Below are 26,487 nucleotides of genomic sequence, written 5' to 3'. Positions count from 1 at the left end.
CAAGATATACTTACAGTTTGCACCTTGGAGTCATGATACTAGATTGCTTAAATCAAGGGATGCTGGTGTATCAAACACACACACACACACACACACACACACCCCTACCTTACAACTAACCCCACAGGTATATGTGCAGTTTATATTCCAGTTCTTTTGTCCCTTTCATCTCCCGCCCCACCCTCCCATTCTCTCTTTCTCCCTTTTCTTATCTCTTTCCCTAAATATTTATTATGCATATTCTATGTGCCAGGCACCCAAGATGTAACATTTGCCTTCAGGGAGCTTATAGTCCAGTAGCTGAACCAAAAGAAAAAAAAGAAGAAAAAAGATAAAGATAAATGCAGAATTTAATGAACTAGAAAACAAATACAAAATAGGAAATAGCAACACAACCAAAAGTTGGATTTCTTGGAAAGAGTAATAAAACTGATTAAAACCACCCCCTGCCCCCAAACCTAGCAATACTGCACAAGGGGGGAAAAAGAAAGAGAAAGTAAAAATAATCACCATCAGCCATGATAAGAAGACATCACAACAGAGCCCACCTTCATTAAAGATTATAAGAAGCTATTAAAAACAATGTCATGCCATTACCTTGGACATTTTAGATAAATTTATCAAAACTGGCACAAGAACAAATATGAATCTTGACTAGTCCAATAACTATTAAATACATTGAATCCATAATTTAAAACCTTTCCACAAAGAAACCCCCTAAGACGTCTAGGGATTTTGTGTTCAGTCCTCAGGTCCATACCTACCTGGACCTCACAGGTGAGCGTGGCAACCTCAGCTAGTACACGCCTGTGAGTGCTCATGGCATGCCGGACATTGTTCTGGTACGTTTATGCCCCATCTCACTGAATCCTCACAACAGCCCTGACAAGTAGAGGCTGTTGTCACACTAGAGGCTGGAGGACAGCAACAGTAAGCATTGATTCACTGGTGCAGCTCACAGTGTGACAGGTTCTGGTGTATGCCCCCGACAGCCATTGGTCCTGGGAACGGGCATGGACACAGGTCCTGTGGGCCTGTCTTCTCCCTGGGCACCAGACCAGGCAAAGACCTTGTCACCACAAGTGTCACTCGTGATGACTCATGTCACTGCACAAGTGAGGTGCAGTTTCCCATGTGTGTGCAGCCCTTATGCATGTGCCCCAGTGGTCCCTGGATACAAGTTGATGGTATGAGGGGGACCTCAGATAGCCTCTACGGCCTCTGCCTTTTTTCCTTGCTGCCCACTGTCTCTCTGTCTTGGGGAGATGGTGTCACCTAACCAGGCTCCGGTCTGTGGAGGGATCACCATGAGTTGCTCAGCTAAAGGGACTGTCACTGCACCAGCACAGGGAGAGGAGGCAGGGGCCTATTCTCTGGCTGCAGCAGGCCTGCTACACTGGCTGCCCCTTTGAGAAACTGCAGCAGACTGGCCCTGGGTGAACTCTGGATGGATGACAGGAGCTGGGGAGTGTGGTGACTGCAGCAGCGGCAAGTGACCGGGTGAGGGCTAAGCAGGAAGGAGCTTCACATGTTAGGACAGGGACCCTCCAGGAGTGTGGGGGCTGAGCCCCGCAGAAGAGCTGGGGGGTGAGCCCAACAGATCAGGCCAGAGAGCGAGAAGGCAGCTGTGGGGACCCTGAGCAGGGGGCTCCCACCTCCTACAGCAGCTACACTCGCATCAGTACAGATGCACCACGAGCTTTCCTTTGAAGACGGGTGAAGTGTGGGTTTATTGGGATACTTCATACTGTCTGGGAAACTCAGTTACAAAATTTGCGAAGCACATTTCTCTCTCTCCTGGCGAAGAGGATGGGGACACGAGAGGCAGAGAACAGAAGGCCACTGTGCAAAAGGCTGTGTTCTAATCACCCCTTCTGACCTCGCTGATGGCCGCAGGGCAGAGAAGGACAGCTGTGTTCTCAGGCTTATCTGCATTTCTGGTGTTTTCAGTTCAAGGTTCTTGGGTTCCGCTCCCATGTTTCTACATTTTCCTGTGCAGCCACACGCTCATATTAGCTTTTTTACAGGGTTCAGAAGTAACTGAGCCTCCAGATTGTGAATAGAAAATGTGGCTGTAAAAGGTATGAAGGATGTTTTTAAGTCCAGGTTCCAAGCCAGCCAGCAATGCTTTGGCCTCCGGCCTGGGTTGGGATAGGATGCAGGCCTGTCCCCAGGTGTTCCTCAGGCCTCTCCCTAGGTGTTAATGAGCCAAAAGAAATGGCTCCTCAGGAAGCGGGGGCTGATGGGCAAGCAGATGACCGCATGAGTTGTGAGGAGACAGGGCATGGCTTAGCCCTGGTTCTGGCCTGAAGGTGTGGGGGAGTCACCTCCCTCCCAGGTGAGTCAGCTAGCTCTCTGTGGTCTGCATCCCAGCTGATGCACGGAGAAGTGTGGAGGACCGTGGTGGAAGTGTTTGCTGTGCATCTTTTCATACTAGGTTCTGAGCCAACATGTCCCATGACAGAAAAAGCATGAAGGTGGGGAGAGAGAAGGCAGAGCCTCCATGTGAATCAGAGGTAAGGAGGGCACAGAGGGAGCTTCCCCATAGGGAGTCTGCCAGCCAGGAGGCGGGAGAGGAGAAGGGTCAGAGCCAGCTGGCTCCAGGGAGGGCAGAGGGTGGGGCAGGAGGTGGGCCAGCTCTCAGGTAGGCAGACACCTTGGTGGCCCCACAGTGGGACTTAGGAACAGGATATGAGAAAGGACAGAGGGGATGGAGGCCTCGTTTCCCCACAAGGAACAATGGCCATTCTTCCATTGAGGGCTGACATTCGTGAGAGAGGAAAGGCCTTCTGGTAGAGGGAGGGGGCAGCTCAAGGAAAGGGAGGGAAGGGGCCCCCAATGCCGGTGCTGACCCAGGCAAGCAGAGGTCTTTGGAACCGCACTTGGAACTTGATATACCCAGGTCTCCAGTACGAAAAGAGACAGGCCAGCTCACGCTGATGGCTTTACCTGAGTGTGACTTTTACAAGGAACCACTGACACGGCTCCCACCCTTGCTCGGTGGCCTCCTAGAACCCCTGGATGGGACCCCTGAAACTGCCCAGGGACTGGGTCTCACACGCTATGTTTTGTGGGTCTGTGAGATCTGCCATGGAGAAACACGGGAAGAAGGATTTCCCAGAAAAAATAAAGGAAGCTGGCCAATATAATCAACTCACACAAACCCCTCCTCTTTCCAAATATGTGCCTATCTCCAAAACAATCAAAACTGCCCCGTTAAATAACACTTGTTCAGTACAGAGGAAGTGCAGCATGATGGGACTATACACGGCTGCCAAGTCAAACACTCTCCATTGTCGGGCTCTCAACAATGAACAAGCTGAATGGCGTTCTCGTGTGATGACTGTTGTGTTGAGGGCAAGCTTTCAGGGCGCCTGAGTGCCTGGTGTAGGGTCACCGGGCGGCTGTCCCACAGCAGCCCCCCAAGAGGCTGCCCCATGCCGAGAAGGGTCAGAACCTGGTTGGGGCCTTGAGCTCATTACACACACATCTGTGCCCCACTGTGGCCTGCACGTGGTGACTGGGCATTTCCCGTCGTGCCTGCCCTGTCTGAGCCCTCAGTCCCCTCATCAGGAGGCAAGCCCTTTGCCAACAGAAGCTGTGGCACTGAGGACATCATTTGGCATCGAGGAGGAGATGGTAGTTAGGAGCCAAGGACAGCTGAGAGGTGGGGGCAGTCTTTAGTTCTCACCAAAAAAGGGTTTCGGGGTACTTTAGTGATTGTAGTCTCATCATCTGTTATGGACTGAATTGTGTCCCCCCCAAATTCATGTGTTGGAGCCCCAGTACCCAACGTGACTGTATTTGAGATAGGGCCTTTATGAGGTTAAATGAGGTCATAAGGTTGGGACCCTGGCCCCATGGGATTAGTGTCCCTACAAGAAGAGACACCAGACGGATCACTGATTCTGTCTCTTCTGCCTCCGCCCCCATGTGAGGACATGGAGAGAAGGCTGCTGTCTGCAAGCCAGGAAGAGAGGTTTCACCAGGAATCTAATGGGCCAGCGCCTTGATCTAGGACTTACAGCCTCCAGAACTGTGAGAAACACATGTCTGTTTTCTATTTAAGCCGCCAAGCATGTGGTATTTTGTTATGGTGACTTGAGCCAACTAAAGCATCCTCCATCGACAAATCTGAAAGACAAAAGGGACCAGGTTGTCTCGGGGGCACATGGACCTTACAGACCATCTAAGGTACCATCATCCAGCTGATGAGGCTGCCCTCCTTAAGTCCCACCGAGCCTCCACCTGGGGCTGCTGCCAGTGACTCAGCTCATGTGCTTGTGTATTTAGTTCCCCAAGTGGAGAAATGGAAGCTCCAGAACATCCAATCCTCTGAGTCCTCACTATGTCTGTTGGTGGCGTCCCCCTCACCTCGGGCTAAAGGCCTGGTGTGACGCCATCATGGGCCAAGTCACATGTTGAACTGTGACTCTTCAGATGGGTGGTAAATGGCAGGGAGAGAGAAATTCTTAATAAACTGAGTCCCATTTTTATGCAAATGCTCTTGCTGATGAAGATGGAAGGAGTGAGAACTACCGAATATTTATGACAGAGGGAAACAGGGCTGTGTGGAAACAGACGTTTTATTAGGTTCCCGAGAGGCAGCAGCTGCTCTGTAACATTTCTATTTTAGGGCCTTACAGAGGAAAACAGTCGCACTATAAATAGTAGGGCAAACAAAGTTAGAGAGGTGGCGGTCACCATTCAGGGATGTTAGGCCCCTGAGGCTCCTCCGGCCAGAACCACCTCTCTTCTCTGTGACCATCCAGGAGGTCCAAACTCTCCTTTTGGCCATGCCTCCATGTCTGCCTCCGGGTTCCTTCTCATTCTCCTTAATTTTTTAATCTTTAAAATCTTTTCCTTATTTTGCATTTTGAAAGAAATTTGTACCTCGGAAAAGTTGTAAGAATAGCACAAGGAACCCCTGTCTGCCTTTCATACAGGTTTCTGTCTCTCTCTGAATGCACGTTGTTCATGTTTTTTGTTGAACTCTTTGGGGCGATGGTGCAGACAACATTGCCCTTCCCCCTGAAATACTCCAAGTGTCTCCTAGGAAGACTCTCTCATAACCACAGGGCGACGACCCCACTCAACACTAGGACCTAATGGAGTTAATACGCACATCTCACCAATTGTCCAATGTCTTTGTAACACCTTCCCCATGCCCCCTCCAGGGTTCAGCTGGACTCAGTCACAGCATTTACTTGTTCGGTCTTTTCAGTCTCCTTTAATCTGCGAGGACTCTGTGGCCTGTCTTTGAATTTCATGCATCGATATTTGGGTCCATTAGGATCTGAAAAGGAAAGCAAACCGATGTGAGTGCAAAGGAACAGGGCTTTATTCTCAGGAGAGTCTGCACCATGTTGGGGCAGCTGGAAAGTGAAGTTCTGGAGGGGATATAGGGGGCTCACACTGGGGACCACACGCAGTCAGAGACAGTGTCTTGAAGCGCTGTTCCTCTGGTAAGTGTGGGCCTGAGGTCTCTGTGGGGAGCAGGACTAGCAGTTGCGGAAGGACAAGGATGCAAAGCAGGAAAGGATGAGGGCAAAGTGGTCCTCAAGGTGACATAGGGTCCCGTGTCTGTCCCCACTGCACCTACTGGAGAAGCCAGGGCCCTTCCTGGAGCTGTACCCACACTGACTCAGGAATTGGAGAAGCTGAAAGAAGGAGATCCTGGGAGCTGAGATGCCGGGAGTCCGGCTGTGGCCCGGCACTATGGCCCGACGCAGGACAGGCAGACAGCGGAGCCATTCCACCCCTGCCTTCCAGATCTTGGTACGTTTCTCCCTCACCCATCCCTCCCTCGCCTGTCCCTGCCATCTCTCCTCCCTACAGACTTCTCTGTCCTACTGAGAAAGTCAGTCTGATAAATGTAGGACAGCAGTGAGCACACCTGTAGGTGACACATCAGGGGACGCACCCCCTTGCCAGGCTGAGTCCCCACCCTGTGCTCGTCCCATCTCCCTCCCCTTTCCACACTGTTTCTGCTGTGGCTTCAATTCCCTATGAGACTGGAAGCGTTTCCTGGGTGGCCAGGGCCCAGTCCGTCCTGTTTGTCACCATCTTCCAGGATCCAGCCTAGCACCTGGCACAGAGCCTTAACCCATGAAATCACGGACAATCAAGGGATGAACTGGGCACTCTGCTTTTCCGGAAACCACCTTAACGTGGCCTGGGTAATGACTTACACTTTCAGATTCTCACAGTGAGAAATGGCTTTATGGACGGGCCTTAGTGAATTAGACTGGGCTGCCCTTTTCATGGTGACATTTGTCCTGGGACAGAACTGTTACAATGAAGGCAGGACTCACTTCCAAGGTACGGAAAAATCTAACGTAACTGTGGCTTAAACAAGATAGGAGTTTATTTCTCTCTCACATAATCACATAACCCGAGTGCCAGCGAAGTCATCCACAGAGTCCTTGGGGGCCCAGGCTTCCCAACTCACCATTCTGTCGTCCCTTGGGAGTGACCCTCTTCATCTTCATCATGGTCGCAGATGGTTGCACCCACGTTTCAGGCAGCAGGAAGGACACGGGGACAAAGAAAAGACAAAAAGTGCAGCCACAGGACACTTGTGCTTCCATTCTGTTACCTAGAACTCACGCAGGTAGCTCCAGCTGGCTGCACATGTGTCAAGGGAGGGAGCTGTGTGCCCCAGGGGCAGGCCTGTGGTTTATTATGGTGGCTATCGGTCCCTCTTTTTCTGAGTTGTGATTGAAAGAGCGAGTTTACTATATGGTGGGAATTTTAAATCTCCTTTTCAAAGCTTGATTCTCACGGGAGTGGATCAGAGGCAGAACTGCTCCCCAGGGAGCAGTTCCATAACTAGTAGCTGAGCTTATTTTGTTTTATTGAAGTATGCCCAGACGAACAGTTCCTGCTGGCCTCCAGAATGCAGAAAGTAAATTCGCCCCTGAGCAGCACAACCAGCAAGATGTGAACACGGGGCGGGGGGGGGGGGGGGATACCCCTTGCTGTGTCCAGAGGGTGAATCCCTCTGATTCTGAATGGTCAGTGGGGGGCGGGGAGGGGAGGGGGAGAAGCCAGGGCAACTTGGGAGGAAGTGTACCATGCTGTTGTCTCAGTCAAATCATACTCGACCGCCAGCTGCTGGTGTTGGTTCAAATTAATGTCCCACGTCCTCCATCCAGGGGCCTGGCCTATTCCTGGGACAGTCATTGCTCCCCTGCCAATGGTGTGTGCCATTGTGCTGGGCATTTCAGGGCTGTGTTTATTTATTTAGCTGTGTTGGTTTTCCTTTGATCCCTTAAACCATTTGGCTTGCCAGAGAGGCAAATGTAGGAATGTATATAAGTCAGTCAATGGCATGAACAAAAGACAAGCAACAGCCACTGCCATTTACTGAGGTCCTGAGTGTTCAAGGCGCCAGTACCTCCCTTGACAACAACCACAAAAGGCGGGGGTTGCTTTCTCACTTTCGAGACGAGGAGACCAAGGTCGCTGCCGCTGAATGGTTTGCCTCCAGCCTCTTTGCCATTAGAAGCTGCCACTGTGGTTGACAAAGTTCCCCCCGCTTATCTGGCTCCTGGTTTCCTGTGATAATAATGTTTATGCCAAGACAATACCGGCATTTTAGCTTTGCGTTAGAATGAAGAATTGACCTCCTTAGAGTATGAGATCTCCCTTCCTGAGCTTTTCCCTTTGAGCTCACACCAGCAGTTTAACCCTTCATCATTTTAATCTGTTGGTTTCCACACAACTACTGGCTTCTCAAGGTCTGGAGGGGAGATACACATGGTACAGCAGGAACATAGCAGAAAACAACAAATTCTTAGAGACTGATTGATAGATCTAATAACAAAAAGCGTTACTTCCTCACCTGGTTGGTATCTTTTGCAAAGCAGCATTTTTATTTCATTAATAATTCATTTTTCCCCTATGTCTAGTGGGAGAGAGACCTCAAAGTGTCTGGTGTTTAGTGCTCTGCTCAGCTATAATATTTGTGGGCCAATGTACTTCCTACTGTATCAGTCCATGCATCTCCCGCCCCAGGAGATGGACTAACCAAAACAGTGATCACACTAAATGAGAACCACAGAGGCCCCACCTACCCCGGATGCAATCCGGGGGATTCTCTCCCACCAGATCATTATTTTTATATCGCTGCATGAAGTACTTGAAATACCAAGAGAACTTTTGTTCCAGGGCTTTCCCACATTTCTTCCAGCTGTTCCTTTACATTCCTAAGGCACCTACTCTCTGCCATGAACAATATTGAAAATGTGTACGCCAAGATCCCTGCTCTCAAGAAGCTTGTGATCCAGTCAGTAGTCGAGACAAAAAATAATAGAGAACCACAAAGACCACACAGCATAGACACGTTTCAATCTGCAGGTTGAAGGCCACTGGTGGGTGGGTGGTAAAATTAGTTTAAGGGGTCACAATCAGCATTTAAAAAAAGAGGAAATAACAAAAAATAATAAAGATTAGAGGGTATATGATGTAGTAAGAGTAGGAGTTGTTTCATACAAATTTAATTCTATTTTCCACATAAATATAATGCACTTCTTACCATTGGTCATGGTCAGGTATGTTTGAGTACTCTGGCCAGCGATGAGTGAGATGAGTGGAGGCTAGCTTGTAAACAAATGCTGTGTGAGGGGCAGTACTTCTTAACTTGCAGCTGAGTCATGGACTCTAGAGAACAATCTGAGAACTACTGGAAGTGTTTCTAGAAAACAATCATATTCCTGGCATTTTGCATATGATCCTGGTAGTTCACGGATTTTGCAGCTGGTCCACAGGGCATGGTTAAGTCCCTATGATCTGGATTAAAGCCAAGAGTGAGAGGAGAGAGGCTGAGGGGATGGTGGGGGCTACATCTTCCAAGGTCTAGTATTTCTGATGAGGAGAGAAGATCATACGGGAAGGCAGCAAAGGTGTCCAAGAAGCTCATGATCCAACGCACGGTTTAGGGAGATTGTTCTAGAAGCATTAGAGGCCAGAAGTCCAACTTGGAGGCTATAATAATTATTTGAGAGATTGTAGAGTCAGATAGGTGAGAGGGCTCAGCTGTGAGAAGTTTTAGGATAAAAAAAATAACTGGATTTGGGGTGTGTTTCGATATGGAGCGAAATGACTAGAAGGAGAATTTGGGTGGCTTCTGGGCTGCTTGGTTTGAGTAGACAGTGATGCTAATCATGGAGTCAGGAGTACACTTAGAAAGAAAAGCAAGTTTGGGGAGGAGTCTAAGTTTAGTTTTGTAGGGACATGCACAGTATATATCTAATGACCCAGTGTAGTTTCCCAACATTCTCCCTATGAAACTAAAGAGCAAGTGCCAAGGTGGGGTTGGGGGAAGGACAGCTGGAAGAGGAGGGGGCTTTGGACTTTGTTTGGGTAAGTGTGTTCCTTGATGGGTCAGTTTGGTGAGGCAACAGGAATGTTTCAAGGTTTCAGAAAACCCCATTTACAAATGGAGATAGCAGGCGAGGTGCATTGTGTGAACTGGAGCAGGGAGCAAATGACGCTTAGAATGAAGCTTGGGCCTCTGGAGGTGAGGAGCCTGCACCAGCTGACTGGTTTTGTAAATGTGGGGAAGGGGCTTGTCTAGCCCAGTAGGGAAGAAGGCCCAGCAAGCTGTACAAAGGTGTGTGCATGTGCATGTGTGTGTGCGTGTGTGTTTGTGTGTGTGTGTGTGTGTGTGTGTGTGTGTGTGTGTGTGTGTATGTATCTAGCCCCACCTGGAACTTAAGTCGGTGGGTCTGCCCAGCCCTACTCCATAAGCACCTGTGAGGGGACAGGGCCCTAACCCTAGCATTGCATCCCCAGCCAGTGTCCCGACTGTGTAAGCTGTGTCTCTGCCCTGCTTCTGAGGCCTAGCCACTGAGCTCTGCTGAGTCTTGCTCATGGGTCGGCACTGACCCCTCCGGCCTGCTGCCTGGTGCTGCCCATTCTGTCCTAAGCTCTGCTGACCTTCACCCTGTTCATCACCATTTGCCCTTGAACCCTGGACTGAGCTCCTGCCAGCCTGTCTTATCAGTCCTGTCGTCTGGCTTCTGCTGGACTCCATGGAGCCTGCCAGTGGGAAACATACTGGAAACCAGGATCCCAAGTGTCTTCCAGACTCAAAAGCCTCAGCCAGCCATGTGTGACTCGCCCACAAAGGAGGATGACGTGGTCAGGAGCTTCCTGCTCCTCTGCTCTTGAGAGGTGCTGCTGGAATCTGCGAATCTATGTTCCAGTCAGATTTGCATGTGATGACCCAGGCAAACTCCTTAACCCTTTGTCTGTAGTATTGCTAAACATATTCAGGAATCAGCACAGCACGTACATCATGTTGCTGTGGATGGAGCACTGGTGCTGAAACTTTCTTTTTTTTAAAATAAGAAAAATGCGTGAGGAGAAATCTTTCTTTCTGCCTGAAACCCACCGTAAAGACCCTGCGTTATTTACTAACCACAAGAGTTTTTCCTTGGCTGGTACGTGCGTCTCTCCTAACACTTTTTCCAGCTGCTCCAACATACTTTGGCAAGATTACTCACTAGCTCCAAATTCCAGGGTTACCTTCTTCCCATTCGGTGGCTCAGTGATTTGGCACCCAGAGAAAAAGCAAAGCAATTTCAGAATTCTATTAACTCCCCAAATGGAACAAAATAGTAGTCTCGACCTCTGGGGGTGGTTGTGAAGATTGAAGTGTAGAAAGTATCCAGTACGGTGCCTGGCACCTATGGAGGAGGGTCATGTAATACCTGGCTAAGCGATTTCCACATCAGTGGGGCAGGGACTCTGAAGCCTCTGGAATGGGTTTATCAATACTTGGGAAATTGATCCAGAGTCTAGAGAAGACTGTGCAAGCAAAGACACAGCTAGAAAGCACAGCAGTTGTGCAGCGGGACGACCTAAGTTGGAATCCTAGCTTTGCCTCTTCCTACCTGAGTGACCTCAGGAAAGACATTTAGCTTTGCTGAGTCTCAGTGTTGTCATTTGTGAATGAGAATAATACTTTCCTTGGAGGCTGTTGGGAAGTCCAAATAAGAATGCTGGCAAATGCAAATTATTAAGCAGCAGTGACTGTGACCATGGCCTCCCTTGCTTCTGGTAACAGGTCACCAGAGCGTCATATTCTCAACTAGGTTCTTGGGTATTACAAGATTGCTCTGCTGTAGGTGCAGACCATTCATTCATTCATGCATTCATTCATACATCTAACAAATAGTAATTGAGTACGTGCTATGTTCTATGTACTGGTGATACCACAGTCAATAAACAGCCCTTACCTTTGAGAATCTCATCTTCTAGTGAGAGGAGACAGACAGTAAACAGATGGTAGGTACAAAGTACCTGTGCAGATGGTCAATGAGAGGTTCCTCAGGGAGGTTTGAATTTGACTTCACAAGGCTTCTGACGTGGGAAATCTATGCTCCTGATGCCTGGTCAGCCTTTTCCCAGTTGGGATGACTTTGCTGGGGCCCACACTTGAGGTCCTTCCTCTCATCCTGTCCTTCTGGTTCGGCCCTGCCCGCCCGGGCTCAGTGAACTTGATTGCTCTGTGACTCCCAGTTTCTGCTTTGTTCCCCTTCCAGGTGAAGGAGGTTCCTGGAGCTTTTATAGAAACACCAGCTTCTCTTGAGAAATACCCCAGGAAACTAACTAGTGCTTCCTGCTGTAAGGAGGACGTCCCAGAAAGTTCTGATTTGCCATGGTGGACCCAGGCATTTCCTTCACGTCTTGGTTAGTCATCCCTCCAACTTGTCAGACACTTTCACCAGTGGTGTTTTTGTGAATGCTGTTTCTTCAGCCTAGCATCTCTCTTCTCCACCTATGAAATTCTATCCATTCTTCCAGGTTCAGCTCAGACAATCCCTCTGTGGCAGAGGATGTGAGCTGACCCCCAGTATCCACTCTCTTCTGATTCTGGTGGCCTTAGGACCCCTGAGGTTGAGCTGAGCACAATGGGTAAAAAAGGAAACATTTCCTGGCCTTTGTTGAAGCTGAGAAACTGGCTCCTTCTCACCCCTCTTGCTGCAGGAATGTGAAGGTGGTGTCAGGACTTGGTCTCTTGGTAGAGGGACGAGATGGAGGCACCTGGGCCCTTGACACGGTGCAGTTGCCCCATCAGCCCTGGACTATGCTGTTCAAGCAATAATCTGAGAGCAAACGAAAGTCCGCTCTCTCTTCTTAAAGCTACTGTCATTTTGGTTTTCGTTAGGGAGCCCAATCTTATATCCTAAAAACTTACCCTCCTCTGTGAAGTCCTCCCAACGTGCCTCTGCCTAGATATGCCTCAAATGCGTGCTTTTGCCTCCATTAGAGCCATCCTTCAGCTCTGTTTTGGAACCCGGAGATCTGTATGAGCTTACACTCCTTGGCAGTGCAAGCCCCTGGGAAGCAGGATGCTGTCTTATTAAATGTGTGCGTCTCATGATAACCAGCACAGCACCTGGCCTTCTTCTCCGTGGATTTCACAAACGTCTGCTCGATGAAGTTTTGGTGAATGAAGAATGATTCCTCACTTCTCCGGGACTAAAAAGTCCCCTCTCTTTCTAAAGCATCTCTGTCTGTTACAAATATAATGCAAGCTACCTCTGTTATTTCAAATTTTCCAGTAGCCACATTTCAAAAATGCAAAAAGAAACTATTGAAATTAATTTTACTTGTATGTTTCATTTAACCCTATATATTCAAGTGTTGTCATTTTCATAAGTAATCACTGTAAAACTTATTACTAAGAATGTTCTACATTCTTCTTTTTTATCCTACTATGCATGTAGAATCTGGTGTGTGGTTTGTACTTTCACCATATCTAGATTCGGACCAGCCAAGTTTCAAGTGCTCATGGCCACCTGTGGTGAGTGGCTACTGTCCTGGACAGCTCAGATCAAGGGACCCCGAGCCAGCCTGGAAGGGCGGAAGATGGGATGGGCTGGGCCGATGCCGGGGAAATACTGGGAGGTGCTCAGTGAATCTTAGTAACTGTCGAGTGATTTCGACATAGAGGGATTATTGTGGGAAGAGAAAGAATCACTGACAAGACTAAAGAAGAGAAGAAATGAAGACAAAGGAGGGTTTGAGAAGAGCTCTGGGGTCCATTCAAGGCTTCAAGCAGAAGCCAAGCTCTGGGCATATCTAACGATGTGTTGAAATGAGGACACAACTGGGACCCAGAGACATGGTGGCATGGGGCTGGGTTTTTCACCATTGCTGCCTGAGTGACCTTGGATAAGCCGTTGGGACTCTCTGAGCCTCTGTTTCCTCAGGAAGCCCACTCGGAAGCAGCACGCTGGTGGCACAGAGTGATCTCTTCAAAGGAGCCAAATTCCCAGTGGCATGATAAGGAAACACTCAGCCCTAGGGCCACGCCACACGGCAGGCTCCACGGGTGCCCCACTAAAAGGGTTTTGTCTTGGGTCATTGAAGCAACAGGTGATTTCCATCCAAGGGCTCTGGCCAAGAAAGGTTTTGCAGAAAGTGAAAACTCAGGTTGAACAAGGGAGGGGCAGCGTCTGCACAGGCCCTCGTGGATCACAGAAGGCAGGAGAGAGACCATGACTATCCTCTTTCTCGTGGAAGTCCCTTCATTGGGCCCTGAGGTCTATGAGAAATTCTGAGTAGAGGGGACATAAAATCCCTCAGCAGCCTAGGCTGGGCCTGTGTGAGGGAGATACAAGGGGAATCATGGCTGTCAGACGGATCATTTGAGGGGGAAGCAAAAACACATCACCAAGAACCCCTCTAAGGTCTCGGCTTCTCAGTATCTCAGATTAAAGATAGTCTGGCCTGCATTTATCCAGGCAATGGCCTCAAGTTTCTACACAACTTTCCATGCATAGATCGGGTCATAAAGGACCTAGGCCCTTCCCGCCAACGCCATTGTGGGAGGAGGCTGTGCTGGAGTTCAGTCTGGGCTGGATTTTAGGAGTGGGAACAGGTCTGGCGTCCCAAAGCTCCAGGTTCCAATTCCTGGCATGTATGGCTGTCCGGGGAACGTGGGACCTGTGGTCACGGTGATGGCCTGGAAAATCTGAGAGCCTGACCCACCGGAGAATCTTAGAAATTTATGACTTTGTACTTGGGCAGCTGCCAGTTTCTGGAAGTGGCTGTGCTTTTGGGTGAGAGCAGCTGAGGAAATAAGTTAGGTCAGGACCCACAGCCTGACACAAAACCGCCAAGCCAACATTGTAAGAGGCTGGCCAACCCATAGATAACTGTGTCCTTGATGGAAACTAATTCTCAAGGAGGAAACCTGTCATGGATGCAGTTCCTCCTTATCTGCCCAGCCTGTAGAAACAGCTGGCATTTTTTTCTGCATAGAATGCTAGTCCTTTAAGGTCCCCCCTTTTCTGCCCTCCCCACCTACCACCCTGCCACATTTGTCCCAGTTTCTTTGTGGTGACGCTTTTCTTGGATGGCTCTGTCTGGGATGGAGAGAGTTTCTGCTGTGGCCCCTGGAGGGGCACTTGGTACAAGCAAGCAGCTCAACAAACGCTTGTGAGAAAAGGATGCATTTGAAATTTCCACCTCGAACAGTGAGGGTAAAGTGGCCTTGGCACCTCCCACGGCCTCTTTCTGCACGTATTCCTCATGCCTGGTGGCACAAAGGGAATTGGACCCCCACCTTTCTTGCTAGAATCTTACTTCTGTTGAGCTGCTCTTATCTCTCACACAAGGGAGAAAACTCAGTAAACTTGATGAAATTGCATTCTCTGTGGAAGTAATTTGGGGAGCTCCCAGTCAGGCCTTTGGCCCCCAACGCATACTTACTCAGCTACACAGTTCATTTCAAGAGTGAATTTATCGTGGTCTGGAACCATCCACGCTCACTTTGATGTGGTTCATATCTCCAACTCCTGTGGCACAACATATACCTTTAAAAAATGCTATATCAATTTAATGGAATATTAAGCTATTATCAACAACGAGAAGGCAGATCTACATGTATTGATATAAAACTATCTTCAATATACAGTGTTAAATGAATTAAGCAATATAGGGAACATTTAAAAATATTTTAAAACGTGACGTGTGTGTATGTATATGCTTTATACACGAAGACAATATCTCTCAAAGGGCAGACGAGAAATGCTATAGATTCAAAAGGAAGGATGTAATTCAGTGATTATAAAGATGCAGACCTATTCTTGCACTGCTTCAATTCTGTCATTCCATGTCACTGCTTGGAGACTTTATGTTAAAAACTTAACACAATGAAGCAGACTGTGAATTGCGAGGTGTAATATTTTTGTTTAGTAGGTGCAAATTATAGTTTGTACATGAAATGTTTTACTGAACCTAAGTAGTATTTTTAACACTCTCATTTATTTTTCTTTCTAAATTGTTCATTTCAAAGCTAACAAATACAGCAAGAGGGTAACAGCTATTACTGATTATTATGTGATTCTTAGAAGAATAATTTTGTGACATAGGTGTTTTAAAAAATGGTTTGCTCTGGGTGCTTGATACGCTGTGTGCCAGATACGCTGGCTTTTAACAACCAGAACTCAAAAATGTTTTTCAGGCACTATTTTTATTTTATCCTTGCAAGATATGCTTGGAGGAGCAATTTAATCAACACTTGTAAACCGGTCACCTGTGGGGGCCACTCCAAAAGGCTTGGAGCACGGTCCCTGCTAATCCCCACCATTCCTCACTCACTCCTCTCCTAACAAGAACAACAATGAACTTCCTACTACTGATAACTGCGATGCCTAGAAAAAGCCCGTTGATTCTAGAGATCAAAGGCTAACATATCCGTGCTGCATCTTAGGATGGTGGAGCCCTAGCAAAAGGAGCATCACTGATGGCCGGTGGGGGTGGTGGTGGTGGTGGTGGGGGATGGCTTCCCTGTTCCGGTCATAGGGAATTTGCAGAGCTGGGCAGGGAATTTGAGAACGTGATGGAAGGCTTGGAACTCCTTTCTGATGAGAAAAGGGTATAAAAAGAGGAGACCAAGAATAAAGCCTTTGATGATCTCTCACGTTTTCCTGTGTGAACGCTGTTTTTCTGCAAGCGGGCAGGGCTATACTTAGCCATGAATTTGCACAGGAAGGCAGAACCACTTCACCCCAGTTCATGGCAGGTCCTCCTCATCCCCTCCCCTGGTGAATTATTAAGGATCTCTCCCCACCTACTTTCTGGACTTCATCAGTGGAGGTGTCCTCCTGTAGCAAAGCTTTCTAACTGATGCACTGAGGCATGGGGGTCAGGAAGGAGCTGGTGCCAGCAGGGGTGCGGGCCAGCCGCCTCCTACTCTGAGCAGCAGCCTCTAGTTTACCCCAGTGGGCCACACAAACACTCTTTTGTATGTTTGCCCTTTGTGCAAAAGCTCCAGAAGCATTGCCTCAGGGACAAAGACGATGCTATTCCTGGCTGTTTGGGAGAAGTGGATCTGTTATGTGCAGATAAAAAACAGGTGGTTTGACCTGTTTCTTTACCTGGTGGGGCTGTTGCTTCCAGATTAATTTGAGTGTTTTGCAATGCAGCAACCTGTGGGGAACGTGTGGCTTGCAGAAAATGCGTCCTGCTTGTGACATGAGTGTCAGCTCTTGTTCCCCAGCCTGGGTTGTCCTATTGTTTTCTGTGTCTACCCAATGCCTCTTCACATTCCCTTGTGCTGAAGTGCTGAGAGGTGCAGCTGCACACATGGCAGTTCTTTTTCTTCCCAAAGCGAAGAGTGGGCTCTGTGACTTCGCCGCCTGTGATGCACAACAGCTAAGAGAGATCATCATAAGATGGTGAGGACCCCTGATTCTGGAGAGATGACACCAACCTGTGCCTAAAGGTGATGGGGACAGTTCCCAGTCATCCAACTGTGACATATGTGTGAAAGACAAGACAATCATTCCTTTTTGGGGTCTTACAGCTATTGGTTACACCATCCAGGCTTCGTTCACAATCTGTTGAGGTTTCTATTCTCTTCCCACGTGTAATAAGGAGCGGGAAGCATGGTGGGGCGGAAGCTAGAGCAGAGACTGGTTTGGAAGTGCAGTCAGTCAGCTCATACTTACTGAGTGTCTTCTGTGCCAGGCCCCGAGCTCTGTGCTGGGCAGGCTGACCCCGGTGAGAGAGGGAGATTTATTAGAAAGGCCAAAAGCTGAAGGGGTTTTCAAATTACCTAAAGGTGGTTCTTTAAGGGAAAATGTACAACAGTGTCTGTCTTCCATGTTTGTAAGTGTGTGTGGCCTAATTCCCTCGAAACTCGCTAGCATTTGCAGAGCCCAGGCAGGAGTACAAGTGGAGACCACCATTTATTCAGGAATGTACATCAAACCTACAAATGGTTAAATCAAATATGCTCTGTCCTCCTACTTAAAAAGATACATTAATAATTACAAAATTGAAAAAAGCATAAAGCTATAATTTTTATATGACCAAAAGTTGGCAGATATCAAAGATGACTGAATTAATTATTACTGCACATGTTTAAATGTTCTTTTGTTCTGACTGAATGACTGACCAAATGGAGACATATATAACTTATAATTATTTTATATTTATTTGCTTAAATGAATTTTTGCCTTCATTTCAGAATGATCATAAATTCTGTTACTACAATGAACATTTTCACATAATTTTATTCTACTGACAGCAATAAGCTAAAGGATTTTTTAAAAGTATAAGTGCATTTAAAACATGCAAAATTTGAATACATTTTCATAAAAATGTGAAAGTACATGTAAACACGCAAAATTAAATTTTAATGTATCTTCAAATGAAATTGTTTTCTTATAAAATATGAAAATTAAAATTTGAAGGCAAAAATACAAATTATAATCACTAAAGGTAGAAAATGTCAAACAAAACTAATAAAACTAAATTTTAAATTTAATTTTCTGAAAATCAAACAAAATCTTACTTAATATTCTTGTAAATAATACTTCATATTTCTAGCATTCAGCTCTCATCCAGTGGCTAATATCAAGGACCCACATTATGCATCGTTCATGTGGCACTGAGACCCACGTGGACAGATACCAACAATTGAAGAATAAGAGGAATTGTGAGATATTTCACCGTGTTTGTCAGCTGCTCTGTACAATTGCTGCAAATGCTCTGTTCATTCTTGAGTATCTCCAGGAACAGGAATTGGAACAGGAAGAGAAGCAAGGAAATGGATAAACAGGTCTACTGGGAAATGATCATTTGTTATGCGAGAGCCTGTCCATTCTTGCGGTCTCAGGGGAAAGGGTTGACATGTTAATTTGTTTGTCTTCTCTCACCTGCCTGCGTCTGCTGCTCAAATCCTCTCTTCACTCAGAAACCCCATCCTTCTCATTTCCACCGCTACAGCACAACCCACAGACTGTCACGGCTCCTGGAGTCAGAGGGTTTTCTTTTTTCCCAAGGTCGTTGGGCAAGAGACACAGAGAAACTCTGCATATGTGGTTTCCTGGGCCTGAGCGGTGTCAGTTACAAGAGTGGATGTTCAGGGTTATGAGTGAGGTTTGCCAGCACTGGGACCTGGATGCCAAGCGACTGAGGAGCCCATGGGAGCGTTAGTAGTTACATTTTTTGTATTTGTGAGTGTGGAGCTGTCTAAGCCCCTGGGCTTCAGGCAGGGTCCTTCTTCCCGGAGTCTCCTGGTGGTACCGACCAGTCATACAGAGCAAGATCGCAGTGCAGATTTCCCTCTTGGGGTGACTTCTTACCTTCTGGTGGTGGCCCCATCCCAGCTCTGCCCAGTCCACTTCCAGGGTAAGGCTCTGGGCAGGCATCCTGCATCCAGGGTTCTGTCCTGGGTGGTTCTGGGAGCCATGCAGTGTTGGAATGGGGTACTTTGGTGCTGACACCCAATGGGGCTTTGCTGCTGAAATTTGCAGATACGGTTACAACACGGCACGGTGTTTTCACCTGTCTTGCTGCTGACATCAAAGCAGAACTGGAATATTCTGCATTGCATGTGATGGAGAAGTTGTGTCCCATTGAAATACAGGGGAATAATAATGGAATAATAGTCATAGCCAACAGCATTTCTCAGGTGTCTTTATGGTAGTTGTAGATCCTGCAGGAAAGAAGACAGGCGGGACGTGCAGGCTTCATCAATCAGCCAGGACCGCAGTGAGAAGGTGGAAGGCCAGGTATATTGAAAACCACCAGGCCCTCTTTTCCCACTCTTAGCCTGTCCCTTGGTCCCATCCCAGGAACCTGCTCAGTGATGCTCCATCCTGACTCTGTCTGAGGGACAACAGATCTTGATTTCACCCTCTGTGTTCCTGACCTCACATCCCATCTGCTGCATCTTCTTCCTCCCAGATCCTGATCTCCATCATTTCATCGCCCACCTGGTAACTTCACCTGGACTCCTGATTCCTCTCCTGGCTGACTATGGTTGTCACCCCACCCTGCCCCCTGCCCCCAGCACATGAGGCAAAAGATATGGAGGAGAGGCTTGAGCTATTGTTCCTGAGGATCTGATAGATTGAGTCAGACATTCCCACCTAGAATGAGCATACAGCAAGATTTTTTTAAAAAGTCAATGCATGTGTACTTGTAGATGGGAAGGCCCACACAACATTTTGGGTGGGTGTCCAGGTGACAGAAGGTCACCAGGGAGAGAAGTAGTGGATTCCACAACCAGCCCTGCTGGGAGAGGGCTGGCCTGAGTTTCTCTCATCACCCTGGCAAAGTCTCACAATTTGAAAAGGTTCCAAGCCCACACAATGAAAACACATGATCATAATAATTCCCACTGTTCATTTGTCTCCTCCATACACTGAGCTTTGTGCCTGGTGAAATTAGGTCTAACAACACGTTCGGAATGTGTTTAAATTGTATGGAAACACAGTGTTCTCAAGGATACCCCATTTCTCTGTTTCACAGATGTTTGGGTTGGACTTTATTTTTAAACTGCCTCAGCCAAGCAACTCTTCTCGTAGAAACAGGAGGTTCGTTTCAATTCAATATTTCACTCTGGACAATTGCTTGACTTCATTTAGCGCCCTGTGTTGGAGCTTGGACTCCCCGGACCCACATGCTTCCCTCCCATTAGCATCAGTGGAGCTGGCAGACAGACCAGGGCCGGGGGAGGTGGACCCCATGGCCACGCTGTGGGCAGTGGGCATCGCAGAGCAGAAGCTGGTTCAGGCAGTGGTTGTAAAGGGTGCTTTGCAAGCCGTATGCTGCCTTAGACGGTATTTACATGAAACACACCACATCTTGTTACCAAACAGGTAAGACCCAACACAGAGGTAGGAGACAGCAGCCACACTGCGCGCCAGAGCTGTCTCCATCCACCTGCTATTGCTGGTGGAAATTCAGACCAGAAGTTCATTATGGAGAAATGTGACAATGTCTGTGTCGTGGACCAACGGACTGTTTCAGAACATAAGGAGGCTCTTTCTGCCCTCCAAAGCAGGGAAATATTTGGACTTCTGCTGCCTGGCTCGATAATTCCTCTAGGAGCAGGCTGAGGCCCTCGGGCCAAGCCCAGTTTATCCTCAAGGGCTTCTCTGGTTAAGGGACTTACAAAGTCAAAATCTTATGTGTGTGTATATGTGTGTGTGTGTGTGTGTGTGTGTGTGTGTGTGTGTGGCAGGGTGGGGTGGGGAGGCAGCTTTGAGACTCATTTGTGAAAAGATGTGGCTGAGACTGTGCAACCGAGGCCGACCGGAGCCCAGTGGGTGTCTGAGCCGGCCTGGCGGCTGCTGTCCCAACTACTAGGTCAGCATCCAGCAGGGACCTGGTGACTGAATGTGCAGTGGTGCTGGGCATCGGGCGTGGGTGGGACTTTGCCCATGGCTCTGCCTGAATCAGTACTTTGTGACTCTGGGGGCTCCTTTCTGTTCTAGGTTCTGTAGAGCTGAGCTTCCAGCTCCAGTTACATTGTGACGCAGATGAGAGAGAGAGAAGGAAGCCCCTGCTCCTGGCTGGACAGCAGCTGCTCCCGCCCAGCCAAGGAGGCAGCAGAGGAGGGGAGGAGACCCTTCGCCTGTGGCCTGGACACACCTGCCTCCAAATCACATGGGTTTGGTAGGAGCTCTGCTCTTGCTAATCTCCCCATTGGCAAGAAGGGTGAGGGTGTTCATCCTTCTTGTCTGCTATGAGAGAACCCTTTCTGGGGAGGAGGCTCCAGAGGGCTCTGCTGTAAACCCTTGAGGAGTGGGTTTAGGCTGATTTTCCCTGGGCAGACGCGGTGCAGTTCTAATGAGTCTAATGTAAGCATCTAATGAGAGGGCTGGACGGGAGGGATATCAGGGTCCACCGTGGACCCAAGATTCTGTACCATCAGAAGGTATCTTCTGGGAGACCTGAGTTTAAGTCCCATCTCCCAGTTTCTTGCTTGCTGTGCATCCTGGGGCAAGTTACTTCACCCCTCTGAACCTCAGTTTCTTTATTCCTAAAATGGACAGCTGATATAAGAGGTAGTCCGGCTCATAGTAGGTGCTGAGTGAATGGTGTTTGCTTTTCTGCCTTCACCTTCTCCGAGCTGGCAAAGGCCCATGGGCATCAGAGTCCCATCATCCCTCACGTGCACTCCCACAGACCCAAGCCTCCCCCATCCCAGGAGGGGCAGGTCTTCAGCTACAGTGTGAGTCAAGTGGAAGGCACTGTCTCTCTTTGAGAACAGGTATAACGCAAGAGTCCATCTGTCACCTGATTCTTTCTGCCAGGCCTGGTCACGACCCGTGGTCCCTGTTGGTACTTGGGGACCTGAAGTGCCCACAAAGGTGGCCGACTGGTCCATGGGCAGCAGAGCTCCTGTGGCACTTGACTTGATCAACACATAGCATCTTGTCTGCTGTCCCTCCTTTGTGTGTATCCTCCTCCTGCCTCACCAGTGCCAGCCCCGTGTCACCAGAGGAGACAGAAGGAAGGTGGAAAGGAGCGCTTCCAGCCTCCCTGACCCCAGTTAAAATCTTGGCTCTGCCGGTTATTAGCTGTACAACGTTAGGCACGTTCCTGAACTCCAGAGCCCCAGAATTCTCGTCTGTAAGGCAGGGATGTTAATTCCTTCTTGGCAGGAGTGTTGTAAATAGCAAAGGCAGTGAAGTGTCTGGCACATGGGAGCCATCGGTAATAGTATCCTTGTTATTCAGAGCAATGTTCTCATGCCCTTAAATCATGTTCTTTAAGTAATTAGAACCGTGGTTCTCAAAGTGTGGCTCCTGGACCAGAAGCATCAGCATCAGTCAGAGGCGCAGATCCTCAAGCCCCTCCCAGGGCCCCTGAGTCAGGAACCCTGGGGTGGGCTCAGCAACCTGTTCTCACACGTCCTCAGGGGCTTCTGAAGTACAACAAAGTTGGAGAACCTCTGAATTAGAAATATGTTCCAGAACCGCATCTTTGGAGGTCACTTTTTCTACCTGCCTGATTGTGCTCACGTGTTCCTGGCTGTGGTTTTGGAGGGATGACACGTGTGAGGACCACTGAGGCAGACGTCTGTGAGCTACCTGAATGTGAGAGAAAGACTCCGGGGCCCTGGAGCCCCACCGTTGCTTTCATCACCTCCCCCACCCCCCACCTCCCCACCCCACTAGGAGGGCTGCTCTTCTTCCTTGACTGGTAGCAGACGTGTGCAGACTCTGTGCCGACCTGCTCTCCTCGTGCCCAGGCAAAGCTGCTTCCTCGCGCCTTGGCTCTATATCCCATGGAAGGGCTGGTGGAGCCTCTCGGACAGATGGGCCTGTGACTCCCCAGGGATACCTTGGGAATGGCTGCTGTGAATGGGTGCCACCAACACGGCCAGACCAGTGCTCTGTCTGAGCCCAGGCAGCGTTATCAGCACCACGTGGAGGCTCCCGTTGAGGGCAAACCTGATGCCTCGGTGTTGCCATGTTCTGTCAAGCAAACTTCCAGTGGATGTGCTCATTTCTTTCGTGTGGTTTATCATCATGCTCACAAAATTATTGAATGGGGACACATCCAGCCGACTAACACAAATAGCATTTGACTTTGAGTGCTATGACCAGCTGTCATACCTGAGGGCCTACTAGGTGCCATTCCCTCCACAGGGGGCTGTGAAGTGTTTAGAGTCTGGAATGGCCTCTGTTCTGAGAACAGAACATTTCAAACAGCCACCCAGAATGTTTCAAATGTCCAGATATCTGGAGTCATAAATGGACTCTGCCTCGGTGTGAGTCCTCAACATTTCACGTCTCTTTTCGGAGGTGGTGTGGTTTTAGATTTGATTCTGGCTCTGCCACTCACAAGCTGTGTCACCTGGGGAATGTTACTTAACAGTTCTGAGCCTCAGCTCCCTTATCTCTCCAATGGAGATAAGAACCCTTGCAGGGTTGCTGGAGAGAGTACAAGAGATCTATAGTAAGGTGCCTGGCACATGGTAGGTGATCCGTAAGTTGTAGTTATTATTTTGGGGTTTGCCTCTGGGCAAAGCATTGGAAGGACAACATAGTTCATCCCATGGAAATATAACTCTGAAGTAACTATTTCAAAATGTTAATGGCAGAAAGATGAAAAAGCTTTTAGAACTAGAAAGCAGAGTTTCTTCCAGCAACATTCGGGTTTCCTGTTTCATCATCCATCACGACGTACCCAGCTGGTGAGTCTCCCAGGGCACTCCTTCTGGATACCAGGTGAGCAGTGTGTGCCCACAGCTGGGCCCTTGACTGCCATCCAGTCGTCAGCTGACTGTGGAGCTGAATCAAGATGCTCGGCTTGGCTGCCCGTTTTCATCTCTGAAACATTTGCCTGGAATCACTTGACTGACAACGCCAGAAGCTTTGACCAGCTGAGCAGAGAGATCCGAGAACTGGCTCTTGACTTTTTACTGTGATCTCATAGGTCAGGTCACTTGAACCCTTTGGGGTGAATATAGTTGTCCAGAGGAAAGGGTGGGTGAGACAATGTCTAGAGAGTTCCACAGGCTTTGCAGGAGAAAGGCGTTGGGACAGAGCAAGGCTGCGAGGCTGCCGGGGGTAGGTGTTTGCTCTTCCTGAGGGTGCTCAGCAATCAGATGCTTTGAGTGCAGAGTTAGTAGTTAGTAAACCAAATGGGCTATTCTTAAATATTTAGCAGAACAGCAGAATTAACTTGTAAAAACTTTTAGATTCTTTTCAGCATGGTGACAGTTTTTAAAATTTTTTTATTGCATTGACAGTTTCTTTTTTGCAGGATTTTTATTGTGTCACGTATGCTTAACCTAAAATTTATCATCTTAGCCATGTTGACGTGTCCAGTGGTGTTAAGTATATTCACATTGTTGTGCAACCATCACCACCACCCATCTCCAGAACTTTTTCATCCTCCCAAACTGAAACTATGTACCCAATAATACTAACTCCCTTCCTACCTCCATCCTCCCAACTGCCGGTGAACGTCATTTATTCTATTGAAACTGTTGTAAAGACCAAAGGAGGCTTCCAGATGATACTAGAAGGTGCTCTAAATAACACCCTCCTTCAACAGTATATTTAAGAACTCTGTCTTCTTTAACATAGGACTTCCGACCCCTCAGATGCAAGCTCAAGACAAAGGCTTGGATGTGTTCGGAAATATTTTCCCCTTTGGAGTAACTGTGCATGCCTTTATTTTGCCCTTGCTAGAAAGAGCAATACAATGTTTATAAAAGAACACTTGCAAAGAAGAAAGACTTGGAACAAACCACGGTCTTCCTGAGTTGTTGACAGCTGTTATTCAGTGCAAACCTCAGTGGAAACAAAGAAACATTGCCGCATTGTTTTAACATGAACATTTGAAGTGGCTTCCTTCCAAAGCCTGTCTGACTGCGGAACCTGGGATCCGCCGCCAAAGCCTCCTTTACCATCTTGCCTTCCTCCCGGTGGCTATTGTTCCAGCTGCGGAAAGTCTGCTGTGTATCCTGAATCTCTGATGGCTTCCACTCGCGCGGAGTCAGATATTTCTAGGTTATGTCACTGTGTCTTCCTGAACTGTTGCCTGCTCCATTTGCAGGGCTTGTGCAGTTCTGGGGAAAAGCAAGCTTTTCATTGTTGAGAAGAGTCACCGTTTTCCTCAGAATCCTGAAGGCAGTGGCAGCCAACATGTAGATTTCAGTGGGAGACCATGGAAATAGGAAGTGGGAGGAATGAGGGCATTTAAGAGAAATTGAATTTCTTCTCCCAGGAAGGGGAGTACTGCTACATCATCAGTTTTCTTCTTTTTAAAATCTGTGGCTTGCAGGTTGGCCGCTGTCGAGCCCTCGCCCCTGTATCTCAGACCCGCTAGCCTGCCTTGATGCTTACTCACTGTGGGTCCTGCTGCGCCATTTCGTGTCTCATTTTTTCCCACCAATAAAATGGGGCTGAGAACACTTTCCGTGGTTGTCACACTGAAACAAGAAAACACATGTGAAAGTGAATCACAGCGCACTCTCCAAGTGAGACGCGGGGGAGGGGGGGCTGCGGTGAGTCCCATGGCCCACCCGCCCCCCAGCAGGTTGGGGCAGAGCCTCCCTCGGGATGCCCAGCTGTTAAAAGGTGTGTACGGGGTGTCAACCCCTCAGCCCTCTGGCTGCAACTTATCTCCTACAGATGTTATCATTTCACAAGACGGCTCTGAGAAATGACAAAAGTGATTGGGCTATACTGTGATTACTAATGCCACGGGGATATGAAATACAGTTTGGGGAATATAATCAATAATGTTGCAAACATTTTGTAGGGGGTCAAATGGGCACTTGTCTTATTAAGGAGACCACTTCATGGACAGTGTAGATGTCTGACCACTGTGCTGTACACCTGAAGCTGAGGCTGAATAACATGGAATGTCAACTGTAATTAATATATACAAGGTCTGACAATTAAGTTCACGAACTTGTTGCAATGCTGTTGCTCACCTTTTTTGCTATCAGAGGGATTATTCATTATGAATTTGTACCAACTGGACAAATAGTAGATCAAGTCTATTTGGAAGTGTTGAAAAGGCTGCATGAAAAAGTTAGACAAGAACTACCTGAACTTTTCACCAATTCATGGCTCTTGCATCACGACAATGCACCAGCCCACACAGCACTGACTGTGAGGGAGTTTTTAGCCAGTAAACATATAACTGTATTGGAACACCCTCCCTACTCACCTGATCTGGCCCCCAATGACTTCTTTCTTTACCCGAAGATAAAGGAAATATTGAAAGGAAGGCATTTTGATGACATTCAGGACATCAAGGGTAATATGATGACAGCTCTGATGGCCATTCCAGAAAGAGTTCCAAAATTGCTTTGAAGGGTGGACTAGGCGCTGGCATCGGTGCACAGCTTCGCAAGGGGTGTACAGGTACTTTGAAGGTGACCGTAGTGATATCCAGCAGTGAGGTGTGTAGCACTTTTTCTAGGATGCGTTCTCGAACTTAATTGTCAGGCCTTGCACGCACTCAAGTGCATCATATATACATACACACACACACACACACACACAGAGGGTGCCAAAAAATATATACACATTGTAAGAAAGGGAAAAATACTGTTTTAAAATTAGGCTGATGGGAACCACTTTGAGCACCTCTTGTAATTGCAGGAGTCAAACGTGACTTGTATTCATCTTTTGTCATCGGTACATACTGAGTAGTAAAATTTTAATAGTTTTTTCCTTTCTTAAAATGTGTATACAT

The 26,487-nt window shown here is 48.0% G+C and overlaps 1 long non-coding RNA gene across 5 annotated transcripts in view; it reads left to right on the top strand.

Moving 5' to 3' along the window:
• Positions 1-25,391, top strand: part of LOC141567861 (uncharacterized) — a 28,619-nt gene extending 3,228 nt beyond the window's left edge. Inside the window, exons 2-5 of one of the 5 annotated variants that reach the window (XR_012490779.1) lie at positions 2,438-2,516; positions 4,070-5,778; positions 11,553-11,700; positions 11,815-15,064. This is a non-coding gene — a long non-coding RNA (uncharacterized LOC141567861). Of the gene's footprint in view, positions 1-2,437; positions 2,517-3,938; positions 5,779-11,552; positions 15,065-20,753 lie in introns of those variants that run through there. The other 4 variants (XR_012490780.1, XR_012490782.1, XR_012490781.1 and 1 more) reach the window with 4 other exon arrangements.
• The last annotated feature ends 1,096 nt before the right edge of the window (positions 25,392-26,487 follow it).

Source organism: Rhinolophus sinicus, linkage group LG12, assembly GCF_036562045.2.
Source record: "Rhinolophus sinicus isolate RSC01 linkage group LG12, ASM3656204v1, whole genome shotgun sequence".
NCBI classification, from domain to species: domain Eukaryota; kingdom Metazoa; phylum Chordata; class Mammalia; order Chiroptera; family Rhinolophidae; genus Rhinolophus; species Rhinolophus sinicus.
This window is presented reverse-complemented; position numbering and strand designations above follow the sequence as displayed.